The following is a 25,199-nucleotide window of genomic DNA, read 5'->3' as shown; positions in this document are numbered from 1 at the left end:
ATAAATAAATAAAAGAGGCCTACAGGTTCTCTCTACCATAAAAAATTATGTACAAAAAAGGGCTCCTCGAGTCAAACAGGGCTCCGCCATAAAAATTATATACTGGATAGGGCTCCGCGAGTGAAAAAAGGTTGAGAACCGCTGCATTACACTATAAACATGCCCCTCACCACTCGGGGGACCGGGACGATTCCTCTCTATTATTTTTTTTCACACAAAAAATTCACTACAGAGTGGCTCGTGAGCTAAGGCCCACCAAAGAACCTAGCCTGAGACCCTGCTGCAGAATTGGGGATGCCTATTATCGTCCCTTTTTTTTAGTGCCTGCCAGCATAATAAGTGAATCGGAATTATGTTGTTATCAAGTTATTACCCCTTATGGTCATTTTTATTTGGTCCCCTAGTGACATTATACCGAGGACTTACTATTTATGATTTGTTGAATTCTAAATAGACATACGTTTTGCGTCACTTATGTATACCCATATTGTGCACTGTTTATGAAGGGGTGGCCAACCTGCTTCCTTAGGTAATTGAAGGTCCTTAGGTAATTTTTACTTTTTCAGTTGAAGAAATTATTTTTAATTTGTTAGGGATATTTTTCTTATGACTAAGTCTTGTAACCAACTTATAGCCCCCGCACCAGCTTTTTATTGAATTTTAGTATCGTTTCTCATCTTCGAAACACCCCTACCACACGGGAAGAAAACTTGAGGGGAGGGGGGGTGCGTAACTAGGGTCATTGTAGCCTGGGGTAAACATTATTTCGTCGCCCCCACAACTTTCAAATTCGATGATTTTATAACGGTGTTCTTTGTTCCCACCTAAAATTGCCGTTCCCCCTAAATTTTGCTGCCCTCGGCAGTGGGCCCCCCCCCCTGTAGTTTCGGCTTTGCCTAGGGGCTCCTTCGACCTTTGAAGATCGGACAAAGCCCGCTTCACATCTCAGAGGGATATCGAAGCATACCCGGAGGACAGATGTGGCCGACAAATTCATTTTTTTGCACATAATCAACACTCGTCAACGGGTCATTATACTGTATACAATAAAAAATCAACCATAAAATCACTATGATCTTCTGAAGTTCTTGAGGAGCCGAGGTCCTTCCCGAGTAGCTCTTGAACCTTTGAAAATTGTTTATTTACTTTTTATTTCATTTTTTGTAAATCAATATTATAATTAACTTGTTTATTTGATCCCCCCCCCCCCCAGTCAAAATTTGTTGCAACGAGGCTCGAAAAATGTTTTGGCATCGGCCGTTCTCTGTTGTGAATGGGCATTTAGAATGTGCTGTTTTCCCCCCTAATATTTTTCGTGAAAACATTGGAAGGATGGGGGGGGGGGGGCTGAAAGTTGGTTTTCCCGTATATATACGGGACTCAAGCGCGTACGAAGGAGAAGGAAGGTGCATTGCATTGCTTTTTCAGAAATTATTATTGGGGAGCGCTTTACAAAATCCCCTTACAAAACTTCTAGCGGGGGTTTAAATGGCGTCAGCCCCTAGGTTCCAGGCCTATCCTGTAGAGAGTAATTTTTTCTTATCTTGGTTTCAATATTATTAACCTTCCGATTCTCACCACCACCACACATAGGCGCAGGGACGCCGGAAGCCAGAAATGATTGGTGTTGCTCAAACTATATACAAGTCATTTCTCTGTACAGGCCATAATATTTGCTTATATTTTTTGTCTGACTATACGTCCCTTTTTGAATTAGAGTGCCCCGTTTTTTTCGAATCTATTTCATTTTAGCGATGACCCGATCTTCAACCTACTTTTGTAGTAGTGATAAGATTTTTACTACAGCAAAATGTAGCAAATCTATGCAGAAGGGGGTATAGGGGTCCCGTGTCTGCCCCAAGACCAGTGCCGTCTTAATGCATGGGCCCACCTGGGCACAGCCCGGGGGCCTCAGGAGAATGCGGGTTTCACAAAAATGAGAACCAGTTAAAATTTTCGTGAATTTATTCACATAAAATTGTCAAATTCTATTATAAACCAATCAGGAAGTTAAAAATGGTTTGTTTTTGGTACTATTTAAAGGGCATGAAATATGTAAACAATGAGGTTTCTGCTTTAATAAATACTTATTTTGCATAGAGATACCCTTGAATCACTTTACTTTTTACTCTTGGATTAGTTAGAAATATTTCTGTGTGATGTTTATAAATAAATAATAACGTTAAATTCACATAATCAGGCGAGTGGCAACACAATCGAAAGCACTGTTTGTTTACATTCTAGTTGCACGTTGTATACCAAACAACTGTTATTTTAAAATATCGTATAATCGATATTTACGTCAGTCTATAATATGTTGTGTATTCTTTTTTCCCCTCTTGTCACTGAGCTATAAGGAAAGGTTTACCTCTTGTATAAGTGAATAAATTTATTCCTCTTTAAAAAAAAATCATCTAATGTGGCTCTGATAACAGTATTCTTTAGTTCTGCCGGTCATCTTCATCACATTGTGGCGAAGCTATGAGGTTTGAAAAAAAACACCTCTTTGGATGCCAGATATATAAAAAATCATTAGTATTATTCTCCAGAGACTTGCGTCTCTCTCCCTCCCAAAGCACGACCTCCTATATAACCAGGTCGGTTATCTAGGTGGTCGTGCCCAAAGCCGCTTGAATTGATTCGAGTCAAATGTAGCGCGCATGCGCCAACTGCGCTCGCCTTCGTAAAAATTATCCAATGAGCGTCTACTTGATGACTTACGTGTGGACACTTTCAATATTCTAAAAAATATTCTTGTTAAAATATAGATGGATGAAAACACATTCATTATAAAAAATAATCAAAAAGTGATCAATTTTTAAAAAAATGCAAAAATGAGAGAATTGAAACTTTTGATTTTGAAAACTTATTTACTAATATTCCTCATGAAAACATCATGAGGAACAGCTTCGATATAGGGGACAGGTTGGCGATTTTCGGCGACTTTTTTTTCGGCGCCAAATATGTCCGACGACTCCATCAGAAGTCGCCAAGGCCGTTAGACACATTACGAGCACCGAAAAAAAAAATCGCCAGCATAGAAAACAATATGAAAAATATCATGAAACACAAGAGAAATGGAAACGTAAATAACAGCTGAATTGAGCGAGCATAAAAATGCTAAAACCAACAAGCATAATTATAATAAAAAAATAATTATAAATGAAAACCCGGACTCTCTTTCCGGGAATCCGGGTTCTTATAAATAAACAACGGTCCTGCATGATGTATAAATAAATATATTCTATGTATTATAAATTAAAACCCGGACTCTCTTTTCGGGAATCCTGGTTCTTATAAATAAACAACGGTAAAATAAATAAATAAAATAATAATGATGCAGGGGCATCCTGCATGTGGAAAAGAATAAATATTGGAAAATATTAAAGGTACAACCTGAGGGAAAATATATCCAAAATAATTCGGAATTCCAATTAATCCGACACACACACAACATCATATATACGGAAGGAAGAGAAAATATGAAGAACTATCCCAACGGTTTTTCAAAACGCCGCGGCTATTAAGTGACGTCATTTGGAAGAAAAAAAAGAGAGAGAATAGAATGGAAAAAAGAGAAAACCAGTTTGAAAATGGCAGTGAAACCCGTTTGAAAGACGCGCTAGGAACACGGAAAAACAACCACCAGCGCCACTGCCTCGCAGAATTCTTCGAATATTCTGGAACAACGAATTTGCCAATTTGGCGTGTCCCCTATATCGAAGCTGTACCCATCATGAATATCTGTGATAATTTATTTGTGAAATACAAAAACATTATTAACTTGGAAAGAAACACCTGGAATAATCTTGTAAAGTTTTGTATTTTCGAAAATTACTTACATAATGGCATCGATATATTTAATCAGATCAAAGGTATACCCATGGGCACTTGCTTCTCTAGTGCTTTTGCAAATATTTTTTATACATTTCCATGAAACTAAAATTTTCACTAAACATAAAATCATGGGCTTTAGATATATCGATGATCTCATTATTTTTAATTTTGAGAATTTTCTTGATCTTAGCGGTGAAATTTACCCTACGGATTTGACATTCAAGAAAACCAATCACAATCCCCTATCTACGGACTTCCTAGACCTTAAAATTTGCTTATCTATATATTACATAGCTTTTATTGGTATTTTCGACAAAAGGAAAGAATTTCAATTTAAAGTCAATTTTCTGACTAATTTTAATTCTACTATTAGTAATAGAATTTTGAAAAATATATTTTTTGGACAACTTTCAAGAAGCAATAATGCTAAAGATTATTTAGAAGCATATTCTGAATTTTTAAATATCTTGAGTGGCAACGGATTTCCATCTTCTTTTCTGGGTTTCAAAATACACTAGCGGCTAAAAATCCGACATTCCCTGGTGAACTTGGCCAATCACAGAGGAGCGGGAGTGAGTTACTCTCGAACCGGTCGTTACTTCGTGTACAATAGTTCGGAAACTGTTCGGAACTTACAATGCGCAAGCGCGTTCTCGTAATTTTGTAATATTCTGCGCTTTTTTTTTTCTGGCTCTCATCTTTATTTTTTTCCATCAATATTTTCTACATAGTTCTCTTTTTTTCATCAATTTCCTGTTGGTTTGGGTTTATGTATTTGAGGTTAATTGATTTTTCTTTTATAATTATTTTTTCTACATTGTGTATAATTCTGTTTTTATTTTTCCTGCATTAAATACATTTTCTGTTATTATTTTTCCAACATTACGTATATTTTGTTTATTTTTCCTACATTAAAAGTACATTTTCTTGTAATTTTTCCTACATTGTGTATTTTCCTGTAATTACTTTTCCTACATTACATGTATTTTTCTGTTCTTATTTTTCCTGCATATTAAGTACATTTTCTTGTAATTATATTTTCTACAGTGCGATGGCATACTTTCCTGCAAAGAAGGATAAAAAATCTGAAAATCCTCTCCTTGAGAAAATTCTACCTATGCTTTCCTGTAATTAACTATATGTTTAATTTCTGTCAACCCCTTTTAAATATGAATCAATAGAATTAAAGAAATCTTCGGGATGAAATAAAATAGAATTTACAATGCCTGTAAGTCTCTTCGCGCATGCCGTTTCCATGGTTTATTCAATGTGGGGGAAAAAAAGGAACCAAAAAAAAAAATAAAGCTGTCTAAATTCATTAACATTCGAGCACTTTCAAAGTGGTTTACTACAATTTCCGCTTGTATCGCTGAACTTTTGTGACAAGCTTATGACTTTTGAATTTAGAAAACTAATCTTTTCCACAACCCTTAAGGTTTTTCTTGACTTGGTACACACTGTGGATACAACACATCCTCAGACCAATATTTTGGGATTAGCTCATGATTAGTGGTAAGTTATTAAAAGTTGTTTTAGCCCCAATGTGTGGGATGGTCAGCTCAAGTTGGTTTTTCAATTTTAAGGTGCAAATCTAAGCCAAACTCCCATTAAACCCTTTAAGTGGTTTTTGAAATTTTCCTGATCAGCATTTGAAATTGCCACATTTGGAATTGCAAAACCTTGCCATTACGTGTGTGGCTTTCTATGAAGAGAACCCTTTTTGTATTATTTATATATTGAGCTTATATTTCTCTTTTTTTTCTCGCTTATTCTTCTTATCTAACCTAGAACAATAGCTAACTCTGCCCACTGACAGTTGATTGGTTGGAGGGGAATGGAAAACATTTTATTCTAAAAACAGTTTCACTGCATTTTTATAGAGGACAAAATATATCGGGGTGACAGGAATAAAGCAGATCAGGTTTGACAAGATATCTCAGGAGTGCCACTGAAAGGGTAAAAAAGGTCTCTTTGGGCTGAGCAACAGGGTCTGTAATATTAAAAATTTAATTCATGATCATGTTTATTTTTAATATTGTAGAATCATGTCTGCATAATGTATTATTGATGGCCTTATCCTCTCGGCTGTTAGAATAATTGTTTATTCTACAGTTTATATGTTTATTCTACAGTTTATATCTGTTTATCTACTGTATATATCTGTTTATCTACTGTATATATATGTTTATCTTCAATGCTATAGAATGTCTGATATGATATTGATTTTGATGGTCTGATCCTCTCTGCTATATCAGGAAATTGCTTATTCTATAATGCATAAAAATTCAAAACACCACGCACTTCTGCACAGTATTATAGAATACTATGAAAAATAACATTTTCAACCTATGGAAATACAAGCAGCAATTAAAAAAAAAATTTTAATTTCAAAATATATAAAATCATGTTTATTTCTAATTGCCTTTGGGACTATGACATAGTGTGCGCAACTTTATTTATGTTAAACGTCATTCAATAACATATGACTTAATAAAATATTTTGTTATCACAAAAAATGAGAAACTTTGCCTGGTTTAAATTTATACAAAAATTGCCACGTTTTTTAAGACAAATAAATTCAATGGGTCGAATGGTCGACGCGTTTCGGCTCTTCAATGGAGAACCGTCATCAGGACCTCGTGGTCAGAAATTCACACGAATGAGTTGTGGAGGAGTGATGTTTACGTCTGACGCAGCAAATACAAAGGCGAACTCTTCGGACGACCAGACGTAAACATCACTCCTCCACGACTCATTCGTGTGAATTTCTGACCACGAGGTCCTGATGACGGTTCTCCATTGAGGAGCCAAAACGCGTCGACCATTCGACCCATTGAATTTATTTGTCTTAAAAAACGTGGCAATTTTTGTATAAATTAAAAAAAATATATATATTTTGTGTTCAAAAATTTTTTCCCTCTCACTGTGTATAATTATTTGCACATTTCTGTTATTCTCACAACCGTTCAAATATTACGTAAGCACCAATAAGGAAAAATAGGGTTTTATATTTGCTTTTAATAACAAGGGGTGGGGGAGGGATTGGAATGAAGATTATCTAAGCATTTGGATGAGAACATATTGGCATGGCTTTATTCAAATCGGGTTTGAAGAAAATTGAATATATCAGTTTATCAAGGATACAGTACCTTGGCTAACAATTTTTTTTTTGAATAGTTTTTCTGCCTTGGCTAATGGATGCGATTAATGAACATTTTCTTTGATACAAATGCAAGCAATGACATAAATCAGCTGCATCATGAGATAAATTTAAGCTAATCATTGTCAGAATGTCGAACAAGCATTGATTTACTCGCATCCCCTTTTTTGTAATCTTTTCTCCAGATGTACCAAAACACAAATGGATGGGGGACACCTACACACTCGACTGTGTTAACACTGGCCATGGCCCCCCAGAAGGGGTGGGCTGACAAGGCTCCAGCCCTGGGGCCCGGAACGATTTTCACAATTGTTTTCTTTTTCACGCTATAAATTCATCATAAAAGGGCCCGTGAAAGTCTGGACGGGGGCCCACAAAAGATCCCAGCCTAGGGGCCCTGCTCCAGGATGTGGGGGCCATGACACTGGCTTAAGCAGAATAAAGCTGGTGTTTGCGTGCATAGTTTAAAATAAAAAGATCTGTATCTTATATTCCTATAAATTCTCATTTATAGCTCTCAAAGCTATTCATTTTAGCGTTTGGTCAGTTTTTTATCATCTTTATAACATTCCTTGGTATTTTAAAAAACGAACTTGGTATTTTCAATTTTGAGCCATACCTTTAGTAAATCAAACAATATTCCATAGAAACTTATGGGAAATTGTGTTTCAACAAACAAAAGTGATTCTAGAGCGAATTTCTTCATACAGTACTGTATCCTCATTCAGAGCTGCAATTAGATACTTTGTCACCCAGGGCAAGCCGGAATTTTGGCGCCCCTTGCATGTAGAGGAAGCAGTTAAAGAGTGAATTTGGCACCCCTTCTGGTTAAGGACCCAAGGCACCAGCCCTGTCTTCATTTCCAACCAAATCTAATACAGTATCTCATACTACTAAAGACATAATTATAAAAAATTTCCTGTTAATTGAGCATTTATCGCACTGATATAGATTTTTAATAGAATCATTTTTCATCCTTTTAATCAAAGCATTGATATGTGATTTGGAAAATGATGCATCAGTACTTGGACCAGATTTTGACCACATTTGACATTTTAATGAAATGAAACTCACAGGACACTTAGATATGCTACACATATTAGTAAACAGCTCAGCAAACCATGCATTGAAGATTATTGTTTAGATGAAAAGGGTTTTGAAACCAACTTGATCGATGCTCTTCTGGGCATTCAAAATGTACATGCACTATTAAGGAATCAAAAAGTTATTTTTTTAGTTTTTCTGTGGCAAAAGATGTTAGTAAAATATTATAAAGAACAGTGGCAATTGATGGTTGTTTTGTTGATTGGTAGAGGTGCTCACCTCAGCAGTGCAACGTCCTGAAATCCCGATCTATTCTACTAGGTTGCTTCAGATCAAAAAGAGAAGTAAAGAGGGCCCGGGGGGGGGGGCTTACATAGGACCTACCTTTAAAGGGGGGGGGTACAGGGTAAATTATTTCCTCTCATCACAAGCTTTCAAAAAACATTTTAAATTTACAGAATTTACAGAAATTAATGAAAACAGTACAGGTATTTTTATACAATATTTCATTAAAATTATTTGAATTTAAATTTTTAAATTCAATTTTCATCTCTTGGAGGTCACGAGGGGGGTATACATTATACAATATATTATATTCCCCCACCCGCATATCTCTCGAGAATGGGGAGAGCAGCCCTTGGTTAATAACGGTACTAATCTAGAAGGTTTTGATCGTTTACTTGATTTTGCTGACAAGTGGGGTTGGGGAGGGGTAAAAACCCATAAAAATTTTGCTTAAGTAATACTTGAACAGTGTATAGTTACGGCCCAACCACTTCCTTCTGGAACTATTTCAAATTTTCTCCAGCTCGGAAGGTTTCAATCTGTTGTTTACACTTCTCTTACAGTGTTTACGCCGCTAAATTTACGGTTCAAGAGTAACTCATTCCCACTCCTCTGTGATTGGTCGAGTTCACTAGGGAATGTCGGATTTTTAGCCGCTGGTGAGCTTATAGCAGTTTTCGCGGCGCAAAGGATTATGGGAGAGAAGGTCGGTGTCGACCTCCAATCCACCCCAAGAAAGATGGGCTTTTTTTTATTAGCTTCTCTCCCACCTTTTTCTTCCCTACGAGGGGAAAAAAGTTGTCATACCGGTAATTACCACCAAAGCGACCCCTAATCTTGCACATGTGAACGGGGCTTTAGAAACATTTTTGCAGTTTGGAGCAATGTGTGGGGTTCCCCCTTGTGAACGACCTCCTCATTGATCCATATTCTTCCTTTTTACAATTTTTCAATAACTTCTCATCTTTCACCTTTTCATAATATTTAATTTCGGGTTATGTGTATAAAGCAGCCTTTTGTGGCGAGATACTCTAACTTTTGAAAATTTTCATTGAAATCTGTTTTTGAAAAAGTTTTCATTGAAATCTGATTTGTTAATTTTCTCTTTGATGCATTACTAATATATATATATATATATATATTGAATTAAAAAAAACTTCTTGGTAATAACAGTTATTATTAACAATTATTTATTATTTGGTATTAATTATTATTAGTTATTTATTATTAATTATTATTATCATTATTTTGAATTCGCCCACGCGGGAGCAAGATTCCCCTGGACCCCCCCCCCAAATGACGGGCCTGGGGGTGGGGTACGTTTTTCCTGAAAAATAACACTATAATTTCGGTTACTATAATTCGGAAGAATTAAATGTTCTTCCGAAGGCCTCCACTATCTGGCAGGCTACATTGCTTCCAAGTACTGAAACATCGATTCCACAATGAGAACACCTTGTCAAAGTTCATCCCAACTCGGGTGGATTTGCAAACTTTCGAGAGGAGGATTCCTAATTCCATCCCAAAATTGGCTTGAAAAAATCAGAAACTGGGAAATCATTTTTGCTGGACTGCATGGAACCTCGTTCTGGTCTGAGAAAAAAATAATTAAATCTCTGTGCGAAACAATATCATCAAAATATCCCGAAGTGAATGAAAAATTATAAACACTTAAATGCACGAGTAAGAACATTCATCAGAATAAGGCAAGTAAATTTTCAGGCGAAAGTTATGAAAGCTCCGGAAAGAGCCCAAAAGAAAACTCGTAGATGGTAAGTAATGTAGTAATGTGGGCAGGGTGCTTGCCGCAACCGATGCTTGGTCAGCAAAGCAAGTACATATTCTGGCGTTCCCTTGTAATCAGGGTCGCAACTAGGGGGGGGGGGCGCAGTTGGGTCTCGTGCCCAGGGCATGGCCCCCACAAGGGGTGGGCTGGCAAGCCTCCAGCCCTGGGGTCCCGGGACGATTTTCATTATTTCTGTTTTTCACGCTATAATTCCATCATAAAAGGGCCCGTGACAGTCTGGTCGGGGGGTCCGCAAAAGATTCCAGCCTAGAGGCCCCACTCCAGGATGTGCGGGCCATGGCCAGGGCGCTGGACCAGAGGGAGCGCATATTTTATTCCCAAACCTCTCCTTCAACATTACAAGGGCGCTCTAAAATACGCACTTGCCCCGGGTGACCAAGCATCTAGTTGCGGCCCTGCTTGTAATGTTGATTGAAGGAGAAGGGAAAGGGTGAAATTCGCCCCACCCCCCACAGACCAAACCCGCCTGCTCTCCCCTAGTTGCGGCTCTGAATGTAAGGCCAAGTTATAAGAAAAAGATGAAGACATACCTTATTCCAATTTATACATTCCCACTGAACATTGAATATCAAAAGGCCATCATTTATGGGGAAAATGTTTTCCCCATTCTGATAATTTCCTTTCCGTTTCCCTTTTTGATTTTACAAACGTGCATACTTCCCATTGATTTAACATTGCATTGGGTCGGAAAAAAAATCTGTCAAAAATAAAAAAATTTCAAAAAAATAAAAAAAATACATTTTGATAATCAGCGGTATTTGTAGCACCTACTCTGAAAAAATGATAAGAGTTTTGTGAATTAGAACTATGCAAAAAAATTATCAAAAAATGGTAATTTTACTCAGTGTTCCAACGGGAGATGGCCGCGTGAAGAATCGGGTGACGTCACTTGATTTTTCGAAAAGAGTGGCTAGAAAACCGGTTTTATGGCACCCCCTGACTATATACTACCAACTAAATCACTTACACAAGGATGACGTCACTCTCCGCTACTATATGAAGGTTTTTAACAACTGGGGGCGTCAGCAGTTGTGAGCTTGGCCTGAGTCTGGTCCGGTCGTCCATGTACGGCCCCTTTCAGTGTACACGAGCTGCAAGGGAAGATTGAGAGAGTCTGTGCCTCTGTAGTCTAGTGCAGTGGTTCTCAACCTTTTTTTGTCCATGGCCCCCTTTCAACCATTTCTCATTCCTGTGGCCCCCTTGCGAACATGAATAATTTTCTACTCCCCCTTCCTTTCTTCCCCCACCCCCGTTTTACTATTAGAAGATAGTTATTCAAAAATTGTCTGAAATATAAATATTTTTGAATTTAATTTGATTAATTTTTAATTTATGAAAATAACGAAAAAGCAAAATAAACTTAATAGAATACAGTAAAAATAGAATAAATCCCTTGGGGTCACAAAGGGTCTGTATCATCCTAATGTTACTTTTTGTGAAGGTCATTGTTTTGTGTTTTCTCAGTTTGATTTGTATGTTTTATGTGTTGTGTGAGTCCAATTAAAAAAATATATATTTTTAATCAATGTAAACTCTGCGCTTGAAGACGGCACAATGTCATCAAATTACTCTTACTGGATGAAATTTTTATTATTTCCAAATTAGTTTTTTTTGTGTGTAAAAGATTATGGTTTCATTGAGAAATGTCAGTTGTAGCTTCAAAAATATGCATTCTCATGATGATAAAAATCGCAAAAAGTGGTAGCAAGCAATTTTATTAATTTTATTCTCTTCGTGCGGATAAAAGTAGTAATGAGGGAGTAGCCACACAAATGAATCACAGTGGAAAAGTTCAACCTTCCACATCGTTTTCAACAATAATACATGTATCAAGGATATAGGTTCATGTTGTGGCCCTACTATGAATTTAAAAAAAAAATGTGTGTGAAAATTTTTTTAAATATTTGTTTGAACCATTCATTGAAGAGAAATCATGTACGCAGTGAAACTGTTCGTGTGAACATAATAATGATTCATTATCAGGATTTCAAGCCCATCGGAAAATATAAATAATCAGATTTTCAAATACGAAAATGATCAGTTTGTTGACTTCAATTTCGATACGGTGAAAATCTGGTATTTCATTGGATGACAAGCTACCTTCAAGTGGCTTTTTGGTTCATAATGTGACCGCTCTCTCGCAGGCGAATGAAGCAACGTGCGTGTTGGCTTAAACACAACACAATATTTCACATAACAGTCCGTACCATATTTAACATACAGGGCACATAGGTAACAAGGCATATGGCATTTTACTGGCGAACCATTGGTCCTAGAAGCATACTTCCAGTTGGAAAAAGTACCCGAATAATGTGTAGTACTCACAGATATTTGATTCATGTTGCCAGGGGTTACAGATTTTATTAAAATAAAAATGTTAACTTTTTATGTGGACACCCTGTGCCCCAAAACTCAATTGGAAAGTTGTTTTTCCTGGTCTCCGACAAAAAAATTCAACGTGTCTAAATTCAAATTTTCACTGAGATATTCCAAGAAAGTTGGGAAAAAACTGCATTAAATGAGAGGAAACCATTCTACCCGCATCAATGCTGTTTTTTCCCAAATTTCCTCAATTTTTCGAATTCGCATATCTCTGTGAATATTGCACTTAGAAACGTGAAATTTCAGTTGGCATCGGGAAAGACAGAGCAACAACTTCTTAATTGGGTTCTTTGGCACACAGGGACGGTATAAAAGGTTGTTTTTTTTATTTTATAGCTATACAACCCCTTACAACATGAATGACATATCTGAGTTGGACACGTGATTTGGATACTTTTTCTAGTTGGGTATGTCTCTAAGATTAATGGCTCACCAGTAAAGTACCACACACCCTGTTACCCATGCAGCCTCCAAATACACGTAAAAAAAATAGCTTGAGACGAAATACAGTCAACTCTCATTGTAACGAATACCATTACAATGGGAAAAATATCGTTTTAACGAAAACTTTTCTAATCCCTCGGATAGGTTTCCATAGGAACAATATAAAAATCTGGAATTCCTCTGTAACGAAATTTCATTATTGCGAAGTGATTTCTCGGGTCTCTTGGACTTCCGGTCTAATGGGGTTTGACCAAAGCGTATTAATAAAGGGTCTTAATAAAGGTGGGTATTTTTCCTCCATATATGATTTAATCTCTTGGAGTTCGTTATAACTGAATTCGACTTTATTTATTTTCAGCAGAGGCAATGGATTGGCACCCCCTTTCAAAATTCATAAAAAAATACCCCAGTGCAATCATTCTCAATTCGATTTTTATAAATATATTTCCCCATCAGACCACTCAGTGCTGGCTGAAGATAGCTTTGTGCTAAACTAAATGGCTATCCGTCTGTAATTGCATGAAAACGATGGGATTTTTACATGCTTTCACTTTCCACCCGTCTACTTCTTGGATTACATTTACTACCAGCACTCAAAAGAATGTCAATGAATGGTTAACAACTCTTTGTTTTCTTTATGGCATCCCTCTTTGAATGAAAAGTCTGAACACACACAATTTTCTGTCTTTACAGTTATTCCATTTTGCTTAAACCTCTTCTATAGTTTGTGTCAGGGCCTACTATCACCCCCAAGTTGTAAAACCACCGAGATTACATGAACCACTTTTTTTTTATTTCCTTCTTCCTCATATTAATGTTACTTGAATGGGGAAAAATTACGAAAAAGATATTCTATGCATTTTGTTTGAAATTAAATTTTTTTAGTCACTGACTAAAAAAATTTAATGTCACAAATTTCTTCGTGGCCTCCGTATCGGTAGCCGTGGCTCCCCTTTTGCCATATTTTCATCCGTGGCCCCCCTGGAATATCCTATGGCCCCCGGTTGAGAACCACTGGTCTAGTGCGTTCACCCGGAAAGTGAAAGGACGTGGGTTCGATTCCCCGCAGGGACAGTTGAATTTTCTCTTTCCAGAATATATCTTCGCAATAGCCAGTTGTTAAAAACCTTCATAAATCACTTACCGCGTGTAAACGGGCCTTTAGCCCCGGTCCCTACGTAACTCGCGTTACGCCATGCCTCTACCGATCACACTGTGGCAGCAGTACTCTACGGTTGTTATTTTATGAAGACTTCACACACACAAGTATTATTTATTGAATAGTTCTATTACAATTTCCGTTAAATAATCTCCTGCTGATTTTAGCTGTTTTCTTTATTTTTTTATCCCTGAAAATATAGGAATATAGTTATAAATATAATTATTTGCATTATTTATAATTATCGAAAAGAAAAAGATTTAAAAAAATTCATTTTTCTAGTTCAATGTACACGAAAAAGAATACATTGCATCTTTTTCAATTGTTGCCAGATTTTACAGATCTTCTGATCTTCCGTAAAAAAACATGATATGGATGAAATTATAATTTATATGAAGAAGTGTTGATAAATTTATATGAAGTTACTCATTAAAATGTTTTTACATTTCCATTCAAACAAAATCGCAATTGAAAGTACTTCATTTATCTTGTGACAACCAATAACGAACCTAAGTTGTCGCCTGATGTCAACAAAAACGTTTTTTTTTAAGTCATAAAATGTCTCAAACATCACGTGTTAAAATTATCGCTATGTCCATTTTGGGAATGTCAAAAAAAAAGAGACTATTTGTAAATAGTTCGACTTTCAGAAGATATGGCGCTATTCGAAGAGACGGAAAAAGAAAAAGTATGACTTTCTGGCGCATGACGGACTCAAACCTAGTCGGTTCGCGGAATGCCGATATATCAACATATAGTGTGCCTTTAAATAAAAATATTGCCTTCAAATAAAAATTTGGAGAAAATTTAAAGTCGAACGTACAATTTTTTGTACGCTTTGAATGAATAATTTTTCATATGAAAATTTGATTTTAATAGGATTAATTATGTTGATATATCAGAATCAGTTATAATTGAATCCTTACTGTGTATGCTTCACATCGTAGATGTTGGTATTTTAGGAGGAGCAAGAACTTATCCACCGTAACTTTAATTGCCACTTTATAACTGCACATATTTTTTAATTTAGAAAAATTTGCTCTTGTTTTTGTTGTATATATGTGTGTGTTGTTCTTAAAATTATTTTTTTCCTTTGATGTGTTTTCATTTTTTACCATACTTTGAGAGTTTTAACTTTTTGTGTTGCATATTTTTTTTGTTTTATTAGCGTAAATTATATATATACACTGCTGGCCACCGTAAATGCAACACCCTGAAGGAAGCATGCAAATAATATGAAATTTACAACATGCATTAGCGTAGGTGAGATATGCAAATGATTAGAATTTCAGCGCAGACGCACATCACGCGCGCCTGTGGCGCCACTTAAAAGCGCTATTTAAGGCTTGGAGATTCCGACGATTTGAAGTACGGCAATTGTGTTTTTCTTGTGGTTTTTTCAAAAAAACGATCAATTATGCCTCGTAGAAAACAGCGATCATCTTTTGATCAAGTATCCGAGTTCGACAGAGGAAGGATAGTGGCCTACCGAGATTGTGGATTACCTTTCAGGGAAATCGGTAGTCGTGTTGGACGAAACCAAACAACTGTAATGCGGATATGTGATCGTTGGATGCAGGAGGGTACGACGGACCGACGTGTTCGATCGCATCCACCTCAGTGCACCACTTCACGTGATGACAGGCGTATGGCAGTGACGGATCGCTCAGCCACATCACGAACCATAGCACAGCACATTCAGTCTGTACCGCATCATCCAGTGTCTGCGCGTACCATTCGACGCCGTTTACAGCAGAGTGGTCTGTCCGCAAGACGTCCATTGCTTCGTCTACCCTTGACGCAGAACCACAGACGTCTCCGCCGCCAATGGTGCGATGAAAGAAGGATGTGGACGGCACAATGGAATGAAATTGTCTTTACTGACGAGTCACGCTTCTGTCTGCCAAACCACGATGGTCGGATTCGAGTCTGGAGACACCGTGGAGAGAGGATGCTGAACAGCTGCGTTATGCACCGCCACACTGGTCCTGCACCGGGTATTATGGTATGGGGCGGTATTGGATATCACTCTCGCACTCCTCTAGTACGCATTGCCGGTACTTTAAAAAGCCAGCGCTACATCTCCGAGGTGTTGGAGCCAGTTGTCCTTCCTTACCTTCAAGGCTTGCCCACAGCCATATTTCAACAGGATAATGCGTGACCACACGTGGCACGCATTGTCCAAAGGTTCTTCGTCAATCGCCAGATTGAATTGCTTCCCTGGCCAGCTCGATCTCCGGATCTTTCGCCGATAGAAAACATGTTGTCCATGGTTGCTCAACGATTGACCCAGATTACATCCCCAGCTGCCACACCAGATAAACTTTGGCAACGCGTGGAAGCTGCTTGGTCTGCTGTACCCCAGGAACACATCCAAAGTCTCTTTGAATCAATGCCGAGGCGTGTGGCAGCGGTGATCTCCAACAATGGCGGCTACTCTGGCTACTGATTTTGGCAGGAACCACACTTCACAGAAGTCTATAAATTTAATCATTTGATGCTTGGTCAACATGTTATCTACAAAATAAATATTGTTGCGATATCTCTTGTCTTTCTTGGTGTTGCAATTTGGGTGGCCAGCAGTGTATATATATATAATAACTTTAAATAAATAATTAATATACTACACAATACATTAATTTGTTTCTTGTGTTATATATAATTTCCTTAACTACAATATAATTTTTTCAATTACCTGCCGCAAAATGATAAATATGTCTCACAACTTCTATTTTGTAATTTTTGTGCATACATGAAAATGAATAAATTTGATTGAAAATACAAGTATAAAACCATTACTTGTGAATTAATGTTATAACAACCACCAATAACCAGCGCTGTAGTGGTGGGTTGGTAAGATACAGAGTTAGAGATGGGAAGAGTTCAAACCTTAGAGAAGAAATAAAGTAGAGTGAGGGAAACCCTATTTTACGGGTCCAGACAGTAAAGGTCACGTGACTTTTAAACGATTTTCCCCCTTCCCGCGGCCATTTTCAATGTGTTTACCATAGACTCTTGGAAGCGTCGTCTGCTCTCGCGCGTTATTTTTGTTAATCTTCAGGACATTGGAAGGGACTACAATGGCGAGCCAAGTGCAAACACAACATATAAGAGTTGCTCTCGAAATACTAAACAAGTGCAGTGGAGAACGCCTTTGGAAGCACGCCAGTGGCAAGCTAATCCTGAACCGCTGAAGGGTATCGAAGAGATACTTAATGAAAACACTATCTCGAGATACACAGTCCTTGACACTTGGTCACCTTCGAATGATAAGTGTGCATCGAGGGGAAACTCTTACCAAAAGCTCATTGACTCTCCGAGGCCTCAACGATTGTGAAAGATAAAAAGTGAATCCCGATGCTCGAAATTTATGTTGGCCAACCCGCTTCACCCAACATTTCTATTGACAAATCACATATCCGGTAGCACCGGCGGCTTATTTATGAAGCAACAAGAATGGGGTAGATGGCGACATCACTTTGACTTAGATCGTCAGCGACGCACGGGAAATATGAAGTATCTTCATGGAAGTATTTATAGTAGTGGCAAAAACTATGGACGGCAGGCAGATTATGATAATGAAAGATCTTGCCAAGAAGCTGATCGTATCCGATTTGGTGCTCAACTCTATCAATATAACTTCCCGTCGATCCCCAATTTCAGGAGAGAAGGAAAAGACGATGTGTGCAGTGCTGTTTCCTAAACCTAGCACATATCTCGATGTCTATCACCGTGCCAATGATCGTATGTGCACCAATTTTCTTCTTATCAAGGGTAGACGAAATATCATGAAATAGATTGCGTAATAATTTACTGAGTAAAGAGCAGAGAATTAGATTACTTCAGATTAACTTAGATCACTCTAAAGCGGCTACTTACCAATTAGAAAAAACTGCCAACGAAATGAACGTGGACATAGTACTTGCCCAAGAGCCCTGGGTCTGGTCCACAGCGCAAGGTCCGGAACTCAAGGGTCTCCCCTTGACTTGGTCATGCTGGACATCAAATAATGGGAAGGCTGTGATCATGATCCGCAACAGAGCACTTCATGGAGCTGTGTTGTCGGTTATGAATAACTCGGTAGCGGTGCAACTGCACCTAGACGGGAAGGAGTTGATCGTGGCTAGTTTGTATTCGTCTCCATACAAGGACATAAAAGAAGTTATCCAGGAGATTTAGGAGATCGTGGTAAAGAATGGAAGGCACGGGACCATTATTGCCGTAGACAGGAATGGACACAACTCTCAATGGGGTTACTCCGATAATAATGAAAGAGGTGAAGACATCCTAGACTTCCTTATGTCCAAAGACCTCTTCTTTTTGAATGGCGACAGCAGCACACCGACCTATGGACACACTGGATCCTTCGGCTGGCCGGATCTATCTATATGCAATCATGTCTCTAGCATATTTCATAGAATGGTCTGTGGGAGAGGAACCATCAGCAAGTAGTCACTCCTATATCCACATGGTGATCTCATGGTGACTCATCTCCGTCATCTGAAACCCCTAGATTCAAAACAACGCAACGTAAGCTCTTAAATTTTATTCGTATCCTCAGAAGTACGACACCAGTCCTGATAAGGCAGATTCGTGAGTGCCGAACGTATGATCAACTTCAGCATATTACACACACTGTGCATCAAGTAATAGAAGAAGCAGGTAATAGATCGTTGCTCCCTGGGAGCAACGGATCGCAGATGTCAGTTAAATCCAAAAGCACATGGTGGACAACTGAACTGGAAGTGTCACGCAAGAAGTTCAGAGCTCTAAAAAGACAGTATGTATGATCAGGAGGACAAAATTAGCCTGCGCATGGCATTTAATAAATATCAGGCTCAGTACCGTAAAGAGATTCGTAAAACAAAATTATCTGCCTGGCGTGCACTATGTGGGAAAACGGCCTCTGAATTTGGTACCGTATATCATGCTTCTATGTCCCACAAAACGAAGCCGCAGCTGATTTAATTTGGTGATGAAACAATTTTGCAGGCGGGGGAAAGACACCTTAATGATGTTGATCCCGATGACTATGGTCCTCCTTGTATGAGCTCTAGTATGTACTTCGACCCGGATTTGAATATGAGAGCAATATCTAAGCAAGAGATAAAAAGAATCGTTGACCAGCTTAATATGCGGAAAGCCCCAGATCTAGACCGGGTGAACAACAGGATGGTCAAGGCGAGTCAAGCATTTCCAGATCTTTTACATTCCCTATACAATAAGTGCCTGCAACTGGGATGTTTTCCAAATCATTTCAAAGAAGGTAAGCTACTCCTTTTATTGAAGAAAGGAAGACATCCAGGAGACCCAAAACTTACCGCCCTCTCTCTTTATTCTCTGGCTTCGGGAAGGTACTGGAAAAAATTATAGTACAACGAGTCATATTTTACACGGAGAGGCAAGGATTCTGGCATACCAACCAGTATGGATTCCGACAAGGTCGTTCAGCAGAAATGGCGTTTGCAGACATGATGGAAGAGGTCAAGACGCAAAGAAATCGAGGTAATGACCTAGCCATCATATCCCTGGATATAGAAGGGGCGTTCGATAACCTCAGATACTCGTCTATACGCCGTCGTCTAGCAATAGCGCCCATACCACAACAGCTCAAGGTCATCTTATCAGACCTTTTGAACCACCGTTGAGCGGTGTTGGTCACGGATGCGGGAAAAGCTGTGAAAGAGCTTCAAAAGGGTGCTCCTCAGGGCTCATGTTCTGGCCCCTTGTTATGGAATCTTGTTCTGGATGAGCTGTTGAAAATTAATTGGCCTTCAAACGTCAAAGTTCAGGCTTATGCTGATGATCTTTTGGTAATTGCTTCTGCCCCTACTGTTAAGGGATCAGGTGATCTAGCAGAAGAAGCCCTTAGAACAGTGTCAAATTGGCTGCACATGCATAAGCTCACTCTCTCTATGGCTAAGACAAAATTCTTGTGGATATCAAAGAAAAGACCTCCCACCATCTGGTTCCAAGGGAAAACCATCAAGAAAACAGACGTGCTATGTTATTTAGGAGTCTTTATCGATAAGCAACTTAGCTGGGAAGATCACATCAAGGAACAGAAGAGAAAGGCGTCAGGTGTTCTTCATAAGATGCGCCTGATAGCCGGACCACAGTGGGGATTGACACGGGCTCTGAGGAGATCCCTCTACTTGACAGTGGTTGAGCCTATGATAGCTTATGGAGCTTCAATATGGCATTCTTCCAAGGTCCAGATGTTCAGACGGCTCGATTCTATACATCTCTGGTGCGTATAGAACTACACCTACGAATGCTCTTCAGGTGATCTTGGGGCTTCCGCCATTATCCCTCAAGATAGAATTCCTGGCAAGAGTCACACGTCTTCTAAAGCTTCACAAGTCATGTCCATTTTTAGAGGAAACATTAGTCCCGGACGCCTTCGAGCAAAAAACTATAGGCTGGACCTCGCATCCTTCAGAATCTCTGCAGGCCAATCAAGTACTCCTAGACTCTTCGGAGGATGATACACCTGAGGAGAAATCCGTCGTATCTAGCCATCCACGGATGGCTCTAAACTGGAATCAGGTACAGGAGCTGCCTGTATAAAAACCGTGGGAACGGAGATCGTGGATAAATGGGCTGCTAAACTAAAAGAAAATAATTCAGTATATCAAACTGAGATGCTCGCTATATTTACAGCAGCTCTGGATGCAGCTACAAACAGGATTGTAGGCAGATTGTAATAAGATCGGATAGCTGTTCAAGTCTCCAGGCAATTCTAAACCCGCTCTCTGAAAACACAATGGGGAGAAAGATCAGGAGTATACTTGTATCTCACCCATCAATACGCATCTCCTGGGTAAAAGCCCACAACGGCCAGTGGGGAAATGAGCTTGCGGATGCGGCGGCCAAAGAAGCGACCAATACCGGAGTCTTTTACGACGAACTCTTATATCCACCTTCTCACCCAAAATCACTCCTCTGGAAGGACATGATAGCAAATTGGCAATTGCATTGGGATATACCAGAGGCGTCAGGAAGATCAACTCATGAAGTTATAAAGAAAGTAGGTACTAGGAGCAGGGGCTGTTCACGAGAGCTCATCTTATTTGTCACCAGTCATGGGCCTTACATCCCAGCAACCTTACATCGCTTTAAAGCGATTGCCAGCGATAAATGCTCTTGTGTTGAGCCTGGCATGCCCCTGCACTACGCCACATGTTGTCCAGAAACGACGCCCTTTCACTTCTGTTCGCCGGCTGCCCATCTTCACAGACCATGGATGCTTGGCATATTACGTCGAGAGGAATCAAAGGAAAAGATAAGAAAAATGGTGAAATTTCTTGAGGAACATCCTGGAAAGATAAGGGATCCGTCTCCTCCAGCTCCGGTACCAACGCCGTTAAGGAGATCGCCGCGTCTTCACCCTGACAGTGCACTGGTAGCACTGTTTGCGAGCGAGGAGCAGGATGAATCCAAAACCTAATTAATAAAGTCTCGGAGAAATTAGACTGACTGTACTGAACTGCCCGAGTGCAATGGGGTGCTCTGCCTTTCTGTCATACAATCCTTGATCAATCAAATTTCTGATTGCGCCTCTTGCGATACAATTTTATTATTTCTATAATTATTTATTATCCGTGCCCGTTGCACTTTGACTTTAACTTGATTAATTTGATTCTTCGATTTACATAATTTTTGATTTCCTTGCACTACATGTAATCTTTGCCGTATCAATAAATTTTGGTTTTACCGGAGATACCCTGTTCCCCCCCCCCTGGGGGGGGGGGCCGAAGTGCTTACGTTGCTTCTTGCGACAGAGCTTGGGTGTCTCGCGGTTTCTCCAGTCATTAAAGTTTGCCATGCAAAAATGCATTCATTAAAACTTGTTAAATAAGGTGCACATTCTTGCTAATTTTTAGATAAATATTAAAATTCAGTTTAACAACTAAATGGTTATAAATATTTCTGCACGTTTAAATAAAAATTTAATTAAATTTTGATCTATTTGTCACCATGTTCCACAAGTATGTTGATGTTCTTCTTGGCGACCAAATTTTTCGCCAACTACTGCAGCTGGGATGCGTTATCTCAACCCAGACAGATCTTCCGATTTTTAACCAAATTGCACACAAATTTTGCATATGATTACTGGTTACTTAACATACCTGAGCAGTTTCAAAAAAAATGAAAAAAATTATATGAATTTTGATTTTTGAAAAATCAAAGTGAATTTCTTTGTACCTTCTTTTTGAAATAGTATGACCTTTTCATCATACTTTTCTATTTCCTAAAATGATAATTTCTTGGAGAGGGTGATTTCCCCAACCCCCAGCTTTTACAAAAATTTAAAAAGTAACAGTAAGTGAAAATAAATAAAAAGTTAAAAAAAGTATAAATAAAAAAGTAAATACATAATAAAAGTACAATAGAGAAATGGAGAAACAAGGTTAAATATATACATATATTGGGTATATGTTCTTCACCCCTGCCCCGGAAGTAGTTGAAATGATGAATTTCTTGCAAAAATTTGTATGAAAATTACTTGAAAAAATTTTGAAACATATCCAAATCAGTCAAAAATGGGTTTATAAAAATATAGATTCAGAGGCCACAGTAAAGCAATTTTCAAAGTAGTAGCTGGATGAAAAAAAAAAATATTGCTCATAAAACATAATTTGTTAATAATTATAACAATTTTAACATGTTATTTGGATTTGTATTCCAATAGTCTCATTTTTTTTTTGCCTTGAACTGACACAAATATTTTTTATTTTTCAGTTTTCCTAAAGATCATGAAAGAAGGCAGCTTTGGGAAATCTATCTTTGGAGAGAAGGTCTCTGATTACTCCAAAATTTGTTCCAAGCATTTTACAGAAGACTGTTTTGATCGGGAGAAGCTCATAACTAAAAAAATGCTTGTTGGAAAGTCACCAAAGAAGCGGAAAAGTGATGAAAATTCAATGTGCCTAGTACGAGTAATGCAGGTAACAAAACACATTTAGTTTTCTGATGTAATTTAGCTTAAACTATTTTTTCGTAGATGAATTTTATTCTAGTCTGTCATAAGAAAAATATCTCAAAATGCAGATGCGAAAACTTGTGGACATGTTTCTCTTAACACAAAACTTTGTTTTATGTTTTCATGTTGATTGACGTGAAACTGATGCTTGTCACTAATTTTACTGTTAACATATTTTGCAGTTGCCAAAAACAGAAAGAAATGCTATCTTGGAGATTTTGGTTCTGATGGTATCAAGTTCCCTGCCCATAAGCTACTGAAGCTTTGAAAATAGCTAACCACAGGATAAGCTAATAGCTAAATTACAATATTGGGCACAAAAAAAAGAAGAAAGTCAGTTGAGATAACAGTCAGTTCTCTTCAATAAATGCTGGAAATCATGAAAAAGTCTTCAATTTCTGATGTTGCTTCTAATATGTTAGAGGTATGGTTGCATTTTTCATGAGGTTATTCTATATAGACCTACAGTCAATTTTCTATGAGTTGAACTCTGATGACTCATATATCTGCTTGAGTTGAACTTTTCTTTTTTTAAGCCAAAGTTTTTGGTTTGAAATTAATTAAATTCATTATCAGAGTAAAGAATTTAGGTACGTAAATGCTTTTTTATTTCCTACTTTCCTTCTCTAGTTTTGTAAATAAACTAACCAATGACAATTAACTTGGTCAACAGTGCTTGCAAATCTCTTGTTGCATGTATGGTCATGTCAGTAGTGTTTAGCTCAGTTGTGAGTAATGCACAAATGCCAGAACACATCTTGATTGTGTGTAGACTTTTCTTGAAAATATCAAAGTAGTAAAGTTTTAGATTTGAAAAAAAAAAAATTATTAGCTTAATGAAATAGAAAGAAATCCAAATCTCAAAAGTTTGTACGTTAAATTTTTTTCCTGAATATTATTTTTACCTGGCAATTAAAAATTGCTGAAATCACTATAGAAATTTATACGAGTATTGAAGGTATATGTGCAATTAATTTTTTTGTTTATCATTTATATTTTATGTGTGTCTTTTTCCAATATTCTCATTTCTGTGCTCAGGTGGAAAAATGTCACTTTTTCAAAATTTCATGAGGGCAAATTTGTAAACAATATTTTGTAAAAATGTGATACTGTGGCTTTTTAACTTATTGCAATTTGCCTTCGCTGGTTCCTCATAAACTGAAAGATAGACAAAATTTTGATGAACAAGACTCCAGAATGCGAACAAATCAATTTTTTGGGAAACTTGACTTGTGACATTTTGCTATTTGATTGTATACAACATACAACTGTATATGTTGTATACACATAGTTCAGTGCCATATAAAAATTTTCAGAACCAATTCCTGAAATGTTGAAAATAAACATCCGCTTGTTATTGAAAATAAACTGCTCCCTTATTAGGTACTTGTTTTTTCTGATAGTCGTTTCCACCTTTCTTATAGTTTTCATTGCTTGGTCCAGCAGCAGAACTTACGAAAGCTCAAAAATGGAAAAATATCCACATGAGTTTGGAGCCTTTGCCTTAACATTAGTTTTATTCAAGCAAGGCTTATAACTTCATGAGGAAGACATTCAAAACATGCATGTTTATTTGCAGCAACGTGTTTATACATCATGTTTATTTGCATCATATATCATCAAAACTATTGAATAAACAATTTGATGTTTGACTTTTGAACATTTTTGAGTTGAATTTTGAATGGATGATTATTTGTGAAATAAAAGTTGGTGCCACACGCACACAATATCTAATAAAGTGTTCTTCACTGTGTTTGCTTTATTATATCACTCTTGAGGTTTTATGTTTCATAAGTATTCAAAGTTTACTTAATGTAACTTAATCTTTGTAAAGGTTTTAAAGGTAACTTTCCATTCAACTTTTTAACCAATACAAACTAATTAACAGTATCCACTTAAAATAATTTAATATTGTGATTGGGGGAAATCTTATATATAACAAAAAAAAGGAAAAAATATTTTCAGGACAAAAACAGGTAAATTAGGATAAGAATTAAACTTCTGAAAAATTATTTTAAAAACCAGTAAACTTAAAATTATTTCTTTCTAACATTCTGTTTTCATCAATTTGTTCTAGAATTCTTTCATTAAATCA

At 37.6% G+C, this 25,199-nt stretch overlaps 1 long non-coding RNA gene across 4 annotated transcripts; it reads left to right on the top strand.

Moving 5' to 3' along the window:
- The first annotated feature begins 4,330 nt into the window (after nt 1–4,330).
- On the top strand, nt 4,331–24,957 carry LOC149088347 (uncharacterized). Of its 4 annotated transcripts, none has more exons than XR_016194528.1 (4): nt 4,331–4,617; nt 22,864–23,069; nt 23,287–23,528; nt 24,529–24,952. It is a non-coding gene; the product is annotated as an uncharacterized LOC149088347 (long non-coding RNA). The 4 variants fall into 4 exon arrangements; XR_016194527.1 differs by lacking the exon at nt 4,331–4,617 and adding an exon at nt 4,661–5,349 and having other exon boundaries at nt 24,529–24,957; XR_016194530.1 differs by lacking the exon at nt 4,331–4,617 and adding an exon at nt 5,390–5,825 and having other exon boundaries at nt 24,529–24,956.
- The last annotated feature ends 242 nt before the right edge of the window (nt 24,958–25,199 follow it).

This window comes from Pholcus phalangioides, unplaced genomic scaffold (genome assembly GCF_987345545.1).
Source record: "Pholcus phalangioides strain wild (caught in Gottingen) unplaced genomic scaffold, Ppha-v1.0 ptg000003l_1, whole genome shotgun sequence".
In the NCBI taxonomy this organism is placed as follows: domain Eukaryota; kingdom Metazoa; phylum Arthropoda; class Arachnida; order Araneae; family Pholcidae; genus Pholcus; species Pholcus phalangioides.
Note: the sequence above shows the minus strand (reverse complement) of the source record. Positions and strands in the feature narration are given on the sequence as shown.